The following is a 12273-nucleotide window of genomic DNA, read 5'->3' as shown; positions in this document are numbered from 1 at the left end:
CTATACCAAAAACCTATTCCCAGAATCCTCTTTGGTTTTAAGTTCTAGTACACTTTTCCGTTGGACAAATATTTTCTTGAGTCAAATCAGAATTTTTCTTAAGTTTTCCCCTTATAATTAATGTTGAATAATCTTTAATATAGCCAAGATCTATTGTTCATAGAATTTGTTTGACAAGAATATACAATAATCGGAAGTGTACCTTGATCCATAACAGCAGATCTATGTTATGGGTTACCTCATTGCGGCAATTCGATTCTCAACGTAACAGTAGATCTACGTTTCTTCATTCTGGCCTTTTGTCCGTAAGTGCTCTCTTAATGGTCAGAGAATAATCAACAACTACGGGAGTTTCTTTTATGAACTCTCTTAAACAAGCTATCACTGTATGTGTTTGAAGCAGCCGTCACACTCTCTATTTTGTTTTCTTTTCTGTGTTCACCCTAAGCCGTCGATTGCTTTTACTTTTATAAGGTAGAGGAAGGGTATTAAAACCCTAACTGGCTCTTATCCATTAAGCCCAATAACCATCATCTTGGGCCATCTTAATTAGAACCAGCCCTTTAATCATATGGGCCACATATAGATTATTAAATAATCTAACAATCTCCCACTTGGCCCATGTGCATTTCTTGAATCTATCATGTTTACCTTAATTAGAATTAAGATAATCGGATTATTGCGGTCACAAGTCATTAATCGACATGATTCCTTCCATATATCACAGACCACTTCAATTCATAAAACTTTAATGGAGATACTATTCAACAAACAATACATTGTTACAATCAACTGTTATTGTTATCTCACTCAAACCATTATTGTATACATCTCTAATGTGGATAACACATAAATAAGCAAAACACATCTTCAATTGAATTCCCAAGTGTCACAATAATATGAGCAAAACAACCATATGTATATATATATATATATATATATATATACAAGTTTAAACATCATGCTAAGAATGACTTATCTATAATGCCCATCCTATCAACATGGCCAGTGAAGATTTTGGGCGGTAAGCCTTTAGTTAGCGGATCTGCTATCATCAGATCAGTACCGATATGCTCAATTGACACTTTGTGTTTTTGCACTTCTTCTATCACAAATAGGTACTTTAAATCCATGTGCTTTGTACCCTTAGAGTACCTATCATTCTTAGAGAGGAAGACAGCTGCGGAATTATCACAGTAAATTCTCAACGGTCTAGCTATACTGTGGACAATGCCTAGACCTGAGACAAAGTTCCGCAACCACAATACATGAACAGTGGCCTCAAAGCATGCCATAAATTCAGCCTCCATAGTGGAAGTAGCAATAAGAGACTACTTTCCACTTTTCCATGATACTGCTCCTCCAGCTAGAAGAAACAAGTAGCCAAATATAGACTTTCTCGAATCTACACAACCGGCATAGTCTGAATCCGAGTATCCCACCAATTCTAGATGGCTAGACTTTCTATAAGTGAGTATATGATCCTTAGTACCTTGTAAATACCTAAGTACTTTCTTTGTAGCTTTCCAATGGTCCATCCCGGGATTACTTCGATATCGCCCTAACATTCCTACGGCGAAACTAATATCCGGTCGAGTACATGTCTGAACATACATTAACCTCCTAACCACTGACGCATATGGAATAGACTCCATCTCTTTACGTTCCAAATCATTTTTAGGACATTGCATTTCGCTGAACCTATCTCCTTTCTGAATTTGAACTATTCCTGTGGAGCATTTTTCCATTCTGAATCTCTCTAATACCTTATCAATGTAAGCTCTTTGAGACAATCCTAATAGTCATTGTGATCTATCACGGAATATTTCTATTCCAATCACAAAGGATGCCTCTCCCATATCTTTCATTTCAAAGTTCTTAAAGAGAAAACCCTTTACATCATGCAACAACCCAACATCATTCGCAGTAAGAAGCATGTCATCAACATATAGGACTAACATAATGAGCTTGCTTCCACTGACCTTCATATAAATACACTGATCAACAGTGTTTTCTATAAAACCATATGAAGTGATGGTATTATTGAACTTAAGATACCATTGATGGGAAGCTTACTTGAGTCCATATATTGACTTCTTTAACTTACACACCAAGTGTTCCTTTCCTGTGACCACAAACCCCTCTGGTTGGTCCATATATACTTCCTCCTCTAAGTCACCATTAAGAAAGGTTGTCTTTACATCCATTTGGTGAAGCTCTAAATCATAATGAGCTACCAAAGCCAAAATAATTCTTAAAGAGTCCTTTTTGAAAACTGGAGAAAAGGTCTCTTTATAATCAATGCCATCCTTCTGAGTGTAACCTTTAGCAACAAGTCTGGCCTTATATCTTTCAATGTTGCCCTTAGAGTCCCGTTTGGTCTTAAAAATCCATTTACAACCAACTTGTTTTGACCCCTCAGGCAACTCGACTAAATCCCAGACTTGATTGTCACTCGTTGATTGCATTTCTTCCTTCATGGCATTAAACCACTTTTCAGAATTATCACATTCCATGGCTTTCTGGAAAGAGACTGGATCCTTATCAATGCTCAATTCACATTCATGCTCAAGTGAGTAAACCACATAATCACTAGAAATAGCTGGCCTTCTTTGCCTTTGTGACCTCCGTAATGCTATTTCTTGTGAAACCACTTGATCATTCGTGAATTATTCATTATTTGTTGGTCCATCATTTATATGGTCATTTTGTGGGTTCGTGTAACGCCCCGGCCCATGGTAGATATTGTCCGCTTTGGGCCCAGCCCGCACGGTTTTTGTTCTTGGGCCAGCAACACATGCTGTAACCCAAAACGCGTCTACCATGTTCTAGAGTGCCACCCTTTATGTATAGGACTTCCACCTTGTGCTTAGCCGATGTGGGATTTGCCTAAGGTGCAGTCCCTGACATACACCCCCCCTTAGGGACTCAGCATCCTCGCTGAGGTTTGCCCCACCACCAGCCATAAGGACAAGGCTTTGGCTCTGATACCAAATTGTAAAGCCCCGGCCCATGGTAGATATTGTCCGCTTTGGGCCCAGCCCGCACGGTTTTTGTTCTTGGGCCAGCAACATATGCTGTAACCCAAAACGCGTCTACCATGTTCTAAAGTGCCACCCTTTATGTATAGGACTTCCACCTTGTGCTTAGCCGATGTGGGATTTGCCTAAGATGCAGTCCCTGACAGTTCGGAATGTTGTTTTGTTGTTCAACCGTGTTGTTAAACTGTGACACAACAAGTGGAACAACAACCGAAGAAGAGACATTAGGAAAATCCATCTGAGTTGGATTTTCAATCTGAATCTCTTGCACATTCACCTTACGTGGTTCGCTGCTCCCACTAATTTGGTCATTTTCAATAAACCGAGCATTACCAGACTCAACAATTCTTGTACTATGGTTAGGACAATAAAATCTGTACCCTTTTGACTTTTCAGGATATCCTATGAAAAATCCACTAACCGTTCTAGCATCAAGCTTCTTTTCATGTGGATTATATATCCTTACTTCCTCTGGGCAACCCCAAACATGAAGATGCTTCAGACTAGGTTTCCTTCCCGTCCACAATTCATAAGGGGTCTTAGGAACTGCCTTACTAGGAACCCTATTAAGTAAATATGTAGCAATTTTTAATGTATGCATCCAATGATAAAGGTACAGTACAATTATTTAGCATACTCCTAACCATTTCCATAAGACTATGATTTCGCCTTTCAGCTACACCATTCTGTTGAGGTGTACCTGGCATTGTGTATTGCGCACAAATGTCACGACTTTCAAGGAACTTTGCAAATGGACCTGGACATTGTCCATTTTCATTAAATTTACCATAATATTCACCACCTCTATCAGATCTCACCACTTTAACTTTTATATTTAACTGCCTTTCTTTCTCATTAATGAATATCTAAAGGATATCCATTGATTGAGTCTTTTCATGCAGTAAATATACATAACCGTACTGTGAGAAATCATCGATAAAGGTAATAAAATATTTTTCACCACCCCAAAAGGGAACATCAAAAGGGCCACATATATCAATGTGTCTAAGTTCAAGCAATTCACTGCTTCTTGTGGCTGGATTCTTTAATGTGCACTTAGTTTGCTTACCTTTGATGCAATCTATACACACGTCCTAGTCAATGAAATCCAATTGAGGTAAGATTCCACCTTTCACTAACCTCAAAATCCTTTCTTTGGATATGTGACCTAACCTTTGATGCCACAAGAAAACAGAACATTCATTATGTGCACTACGTTTAATACCTATATTGTGTTCAACATTAAACAGGAATTCAATAAATTCAGCATCAAGATTAAAACGATACAAACCATCAATCAAAGTACTAGAACCATAATAGTACTTAAGTTTGTATAATGAAAAAACACCATTACAAATCTTAAAACTGAAACCAACATTATCCAACCTCCCTACATAAACTAGATTTCTAGCACATTCAAGAACATAGAGACACTTTTCAAGATCCAGATAACAACCAGTGTCTAGGATCAATCTATAAGTCCCAATTCCTTCTATTCATACCTTCATTCTGTTTCCCATGAATATGAACTTTTAAGTTTCGTTTATGGGTTGCATCAAAAGAAATCCCTGTATAATATGAGACACATGAGTAGTTGCATGATAGTGTTAATTTTTATAGTGTTTTTATTGTAATCTTCACTAAGATTTCTAGTATTTTTAATTTATCTAAATTAGTTTTTATGTAATATTATTATGTTTTTATTTAAAAGCTTCCTTGAAACACAACTCACTTGATTTGGAGGAAAATTGTAGGATTTTGCAAGAAAAGAACAAAAATAAGGAAAAATATATTTAGCACGCTACAGCCCGTGCTAATCAGCACAGTCGTGCCAAATGCAAGGGAAAACAAGCAAAGATCCAAAGGCGCATGCCCCAGCCCATGCTGAGCCACACGCTCGTGCCACAACTGCCATAGATTTCCAGAGGTGCGAACGCCCCAGCCCATGCTAGGGCGCACGCCCGTACGCGCACTGGAGATAGAGACTTGTCCCGTGCAGCTGAAGCACGCCCGTGCTACACATGTTCCAGACTTCCAGAGGAGCGCACGCCCCTGGCCGTGCCAGTGCGCACACCCGTGCTCTAGAACCTCCCCAGACCGTGCTGAACAACACGGCCCGTGCTGAGAGCCCCAGACTTCCAGAGCCTGGCACGCCCCAGACCGTGCCAGGCAGCACGCCCGTGCTAATCAAGAAATCCTGAATTTGAGTCAAAAGTTGCCAACTAATTCCTACCATTTTCATAGAATACTTTGGATACTCTCTTCACATGCCAGTCAAACTTTAACCATATGCACTTGGAAAGCCATAATTGAGAGTAATTTATGGCTTGATTTAGAACTTTTCCACCTCACAAAGTTGGACTTTACTCATTAAAGCATATGGATTGTTCGCCCCAAGAAGTCTATATAAAGAGGGGAAGAGGCCATTCCAAAGGCATCCCACACATTACACTACACTCCACTATACATCTATTCTTTCTCTCATTTTATAGCTTGTATATAGTTTTCTTTTAGAAGTTAAGTACTCAAGAGTTGTGCAAAGTTTCAAGGAAGCCATCCAAGCAATTTATCACTAGTTCTTATTTCTAAACTCTTAATCTTGTTTATTTCTTTCATTATTCTTATTGATTATAGAATATTTATCAAGTATTATTGAGTTTTATTTAAGTACTATGTGTAACTAAATTCTTATACTAGGGGTTTGATGTAGCTTAATCTCTTTTCCAATTTATGCAATTAGATTTATTTTTCCTTATTCAAGTTATGATTTATTAATGAACTTAATGCTTCTAGGCAGAATTTTCCCCTAGATTGATTTATTTCAATTATCACTATCGGAAGAAGGATCTTTGCTATGAAAAGGTTAATAAAACACATGAGAATAATAACTTGATGCGGAAGCTATATGGTTTGACTCATGGGGGGTTTTTATGATTTATCAACCTTAAATTGTAAACTCATAAACAACTACATAAATTAATGATTTAATTCATAGTTAATTGCGATATTGGAAGATAGGTAATTAAATGGAATTAAAATAGCTAGCAATACATCGAAAGAGCTTGTTAGTAAATTCAGAGTTGCTTCCCCTACTTGAATAATTAAATTGATTAATGAACTAATGAAATAAATTGGATGGAGTTAAGTGAAATCGAAACCCCTAGTAGTTTTACTTCCTTGATTTCTTTAATCAATAATTGCTTGTTTAACTTCTTATTTGTACTTGTTGAATTTAATTTCTGTAAACAATTTCCTCATTTATCGTTTAAATAATAATAAGATAACATAATTTTGGTACTTGGATTACAATCCTCGTGGGAACGATATCTTACTCATCATATATTACTTGTAGCGATTCGTACACTTACGAAATAAGCTGTCAAGTTTTTGGCGCCGTTGCCGGGGAATGGCAATACCAATATCAATACTAATTATCTTTTTATTAATTTAGACATTTATTTATTCATTAGTTTTTATTCACTCAATTTTTCTGTAGAACATCTCAGGTTTTATGCAAAGAAGATCAGGAAGAACAGAACCTCTGATCTTTGATCTAGAAATTGAGAAAAACTGCAGAAGAAACAACGCAGCAAGAAGAGCACAAGAAAACAGATCTGAACAACAATCAAACATGGACGGCATTAATCCTCAACTTCCGAACATACCTCTTGCTGCAAATCCTCAGATCAGACAACAATAAAATGTTCGCACTTTGCGAGATTATACCACGCCTTCTCTTAATGGAGCTACCTCTAGCATTACTAGACCAAGAGTGGAAGCTAATAACTTTGAAATCAAACCAGCAATTATTCAATTGCTTTCCACTTCTATTCAATATGGAGGACTCCCTAGTGAAGATCCTAATGCTCACATCACTAATTTCCTGGAAATTTGTGACACGTTTAAACAAAATGGTGTTTCTGAAGATGCCATTAGATTAAGACTCTTTCCTTTTACTCTGAGGGACAAAGCACGATCATGGTTACAATCTTGTCCTGCTGGAAGTTTTACAACTTGGGAAGAGTTAGCCCAGAAATTTTTGGCTAAATTCTTTCCATCTTCTAAAACAACTAAATTAAGAAATGAGATCATGACTTTCGTTCATCATGATTAAGAAAGCTTGTATGAAGCTTGGGAAAGATTTAAAGATTTGTTGAGAAAATGTCCTCACCATAGTTTGCCCAAATGGTTATAAGTCCAAACCTTTTATAATTCATTGTCACCTAATATTAAGATTACTTTGGATGCAGCTGCAGGAGGATCTTTTGAAAGAAAGAAGATAGATGAGGCATACGATTTAATAGAAGAAATGGCAACCAATAGCCATTATCAAAGCAGTTCTGAAAGAAGAAAAACTGTAGGGATCTATGAAATTGATGCCATCACAGCACTAAATGCAAAGGTAGACAATATGGTAAGAAAGTTAGACTTGCTAACCACTAAATCTGTGAACTCCATCATGCAAACTTGTGACAGATGCAACGAACCACATGGAGTTGGAGAGTGCATGTTAGATTCTACAAATCCACAAACTTTGGAGCAAGTAAACTACGTGATGAACCAAGGAAGGAGGAATTACTCTTACTCGAACCCTTACGACAACAGGTTGAGAAATCATCCAAATCTTTCATATGGTAATTCTAACAACACTTTAAATGCACCACCAGGTTTCTTACCTCCGGAGAAAAAGTCTCATGATGATCTCCTTACTGCCCTTTCAAAATCGCACATGGATTTCATGAACGAAACAAGAGAACACAACAAAATCCAACAAGCTGCAATAAGAAATCTGGAGATCCAAATGGGACAGTTTGCAAACATGATGGCAGCTAGACCTCAAGGTACGTTACCTAGTAACACTGAGAAAAATCCTAAAGAACAGGTAAGCCATCACCTTGAGAAGTGGCAGAGAATTGGAGGACAACCCCAGAAAGGAGAAGGAGAAAGAAGAAGAGAGAAAGACACGTATCATTGACCTAGTGGAGAAGGAAGAAGTGAAACCTTATGTTCCACCCGTTCCATTTCCACAAAGGTTGAAAAAGACGCAGGATGATCAAAGCTTCATGAAATTTCTTGACGTCTTCAAAAAGCTTCAAATAAACATTCCTTTTGCTGAAGCTCTTGCTCAAATGCCCAGTTATGCAAAATTTTTAAAAGAAATCTGGAGCAAGAAAAGAAAGATTGATGATCAAGGAATGGTGAAACTAACTGAGGAATGCAATGCAATCATTCAAAATAAATTGCCACCTAAACTTAAAGATCCAGGGAGTTCTTCTATTCCTTATAATATTGGCAATTTAAATTTTGAAAAGGCTTTAGCTGACCTAGGAGCTAGCATAAATCTAATGTCTTATGAAGTTTTTAAAATGCTAGGTATGGTAGAGCTCAAGCCAATGAAGATGTCTCTGCAATTGGCCGACCGATCGATCAAATATCCCAAGGGAATTATAGAGGACGTCTTAGTCAAGGTAGGAAAATTCATTTTTCCAGTTGATTTTGTCATCCTTGGCATTTGATGAAGGAAGAGAAGGATCATTGACCCTTGGAAGACCTTTTCTTACAACTGCAAGAGCTCTAATTGATGCACATGATTTGAAATTGACATTGAGAGTAGGTCAAGAAGAAGTTGTTTTTGATGTGTTAAAATCTTGTAAACTTCCTATGGACTGTGATGATTGCTTTAGAATAGATGTTAAAAGTGCCAAACGGTTTAAAGAATTCCTGCAACTTTATCAAAGAACCTCTGGACAATTGGTTAACCTCAACAAAAGCTCCTTCTACTGTTCTTCAAAAAGAACTTCGGCTTACAAGGAAAAAATTCAATCTATTCTTTCTATCACAGGTAAAGATCTTCCATTCACGTACTTGGGAGCTCCCATATATAAAGGAATTAATAGAGCTCAGTATTGTACTTATCTTCTTCAAAAAATTGATGCTAAACTGCAAGGATGGACAAAAAAATTTCTTTCCATTGGGGGCAGACTGCTACTTATTAAACATGTACTGAATTCAATTCCGATACATACATTGGGAGCTATGTCTCTTCCGAAGAGTATTATTGCTATCCTTGAAAAAAAGTTTGCAGATTTCTTCTGGTCTTCAGACTCTAAAACTCACAGATATCATTGGCTGAAATATGACAGATTTTGTTTCCCAGTGGAAGAAGGAGGTCTTGGTCTTCGATCTCTATCCTCTCTCCAAGAAGCATATTCTATTAAGCTATGGTGGAGATATTGCGAAGGAAAATCATTATGGACAAAGCTGCTATGGAAGAAATACTATAGAAGAGATCAAATGAATTTTAAAATTACTGATTCTTGTACCTGGAAAAGAATTTGTCGGATTCAATCAACAGCTAGTTCCTTAATTTCAATCGAGGAAGATGGCCCCCATTGGATTGATAACAACAGGGAGAACTTCAGTCTAAAATTAGCATATAATTTTGTGAGACTAAAGAAATCGGCCACTCTCTCTTACCGTTCGATCTGGGATCCAAATATCCCTGCTAAAATATCAATCTTCACATGGAAAGTCTTGCAAAGGGCTGTACCTCTTCCATCTCGATTACAAAAGATGGGAATCCATCTTGCTTCTTATTGTCCCTTTTGCTGTTCAGCTGAAGGTTCATTTAATCACATTTTTTTTAGTTGTTCGACAATCCAACTGATCTGGAAATTCTTTCGAGATACATTCTGCACTAAACCGCTAGCATCAACTTCTCTTCGACAGGAACTAATTTCATGGTGGATTCATTATACTCCTAAATCATCACCAGGCATAATAATGAGATTCATTTCCCAAATTATTCTCTACTCTATTTGGTCAGCATACTGCTGTCTCATATGGGGCGAAGGGGATGGTTTTCATATTCCCCATTTGCTAGAACAGATTCGTACCATGATCTACAAATGGGGGTTGCTCACTCTGAATCCAAATTTGCCAAGTTCATTCCTTTATTTCAGGATTACCTTCCTGAATTCTTCGGAAATAAATTGAAAATTAAGCTGGTATCTTGGATCAAACCACAAGCTGGATTTTACAAACTCAACGTTGATGCTTCATACTCTTCTTCTTCATCTGCAGGAGGAGCTATAATTCGAGATCATTTAGGAAGCCTCATTGCTGCATACTGCTTCCCAATTCATGCCAGAGACTCTATAGATGCTGAAATTAAATCCTTACTTTGCAGTCTTAGTTGGTGCCAAAGCCTAAACACCTTCCCCCTTATTATTGAGAGTGACTCAAAAACTACTATCGACTTCATCACTTCCTCAACTTCAGCCAGAACACCTCGGTTTATCATACAGATCAAGAATTCCATCTCGGGGTTCAATGTCTCCTTCTGTCATATTTATCGCGAGGGGAACCAAGCAGCTAATTTCTTAGCACGTTTCAGCAGATTGTACTCAATTAATTGTATTTTTACTACTTTTGCTTCTTTGCCTCCATTACTAAAAGGCATTGTTAACTCAGACATTTTGGACTCTCCATATATAAGATATAAATAAGTTTTTCTAAAACAAAAAAAGATGTAATTGATAAATGTGTAAAGGACACTTTATATAGCATAGATAATAATAATAATAATAATAATACAGAAGAAAAAGAAAAAGAAGATACACCACCCAAACAAGAGCTGAAGCAGCTTCCTCCTTATTTGAAGCATGCATTTCTAGGTGAGAACAACTCTTTTCCTGTTATTATTTCCTCTCACTTAATGCTTGATCAAGAGAAAAGGTTGTTGCAGGCTCTTCGAAGGCACAAGAAAGCAATAGGATGGTCAATTTCTGATCTACAAGGGATAAGCCCAAGTGTATGCATGCATAAGATCCTGATGGAAGAAGACTACAAACCCTCAATCGAGCATCAAAGACAATTAAATCCAAACATGAAGGAGGTAGTCAAGGCTGAAATCATAAAACTTCTGGACATCGGAATCATCTATCTAATTTCAGACAGCAGTTGGTTGAGTCCTGTCCAAGTTGTGCCAAAGAAGGAAGGTATGACTGTTATCTTTAATGAAAACAATGAATTAATTCCCACTAGAACAGTCACAGGTTGGCATGTGTGCATAGATTATAGAAAATTGAACAAAGCAACACGTAAGGACCACTTTCCCTTACCCTTTATTGATCAAATGCTTGAAAGACTTGCAGGTTATCCCTTTTATTGTTTCTTAGATGCTTATTTAGGATACTTTCAAATACCTATTTTTCCTGAAGATCAAGAGAAAACTACTTTCACTTGTCCTTATGGCACTTTTGCCTATAGGAGAATGCCTTTTGGACTATGCAATGCTCTTGCAACCTTCCAAAGATGCATGATGTCCATATTTTCTGATATGTTTGAGAAATCTATTGAGATATTTATGGATGACATTTCTGTATTTGGTTCTTCTTTTGATGCATGTCTTCATAATTTATCCTTAGTAATGCAACGATGTGAAGACACTAACCTTGTTTTGAATTGGGAAAAATGTCACTTTATGGTTAGGAAGGTATTGTCTTAGGGCATAAGATCTCTCAAAAGGGAATTGAAGTAGAGAAAGCCAAAATCGAGGTAATTGAAAAATTACCTCCTCCTAATGCAGTGAAAGGGATAAGAAGTTTTCTTGGTCATGCAGGAATCTACAGAAGGTTTATCAAAGACTTCTCGAAAATCACAAAACCTCTCTGTAATTTATTAGTTAAAGATGTTCCTTTCAATTTGACAAAGAGTGTTTAGATGCTTTTAACAGGTTAAAGAGGGAGTTGATCTCAGCACCTATCATCACTACACCAGATTGGACTCTTCCTTTTGAACTTATGTATGATGCTAGTGATAATGCTGTTGGAGACGTTCTTGGTCAAAGAAAGGAAAAGAAGTTGCACGTCATCTATTATGCTAGCCGCACATTGAATGATGGGCAATTAAACTATGCAACTACTGAAAAAGAATTGTTAGCTATTGTTTTTGCTTTTGACAAATTTAGAGCCTATTTAATTGGAGCCAAAATAATAGTTTACACAGATCACTCAGCTATCAAATATTTGCTAGAAAAGAAAGATGCAAAACCAAGACTAATTCGTTGGGTTCTCTTATTGCAGGAATTTGATATGGAAATTCGCGACAAAAAGGGAACCGAGAATCTTGTGGCTGACCATCTTTCCAGGCTAGAGTTGGGGGAAGAGGATACAACCAAGCTACAAATCAATGAAAGCTTTCCCCATGAGCAACTTTTGCTGATAGCAAA

At 37.2% G+C, this 12273-nt stretch overlaps 1 non-coding gene across 1 annotated transcript; it reads right to left on the bottom strand.

Moving 5' to 3' along the window:
• Nucleotides 1–7113: 7113 nt before the first annotated feature.
• On the bottom strand, nt 7114–7220 carry LOC149496932 (small nucleolar RNA R71). The gene has a single exon (XR_016320733.1). It is a non-coding gene; the product is annotated as a small nucleolar RNA R71 (small nucleolar RNA).
• Between the last annotated feature and the right edge of the window lie 5053 nt (nt 7221–12273).

This window comes from Jatropha curcas, chromosome 4 (genome assembly GCF_041381405.1).
Source record: "Jatropha curcas cultivar XTBG-Jc1 chromosome 4, XTBG_Jcur_1.0, whole genome shotgun sequence".
NCBI classification, from domain to species: Eukaryota; Viridiplantae; Streptophyta; class Magnoliopsida; order Malpighiales; family Euphorbiaceae; genus Jatropha; species Jatropha curcas.
The sequence above is the reverse complement of the archived record's forward strand: the minus strand, read 5'-3'. Positions and strand labels throughout refer to the sequence as shown.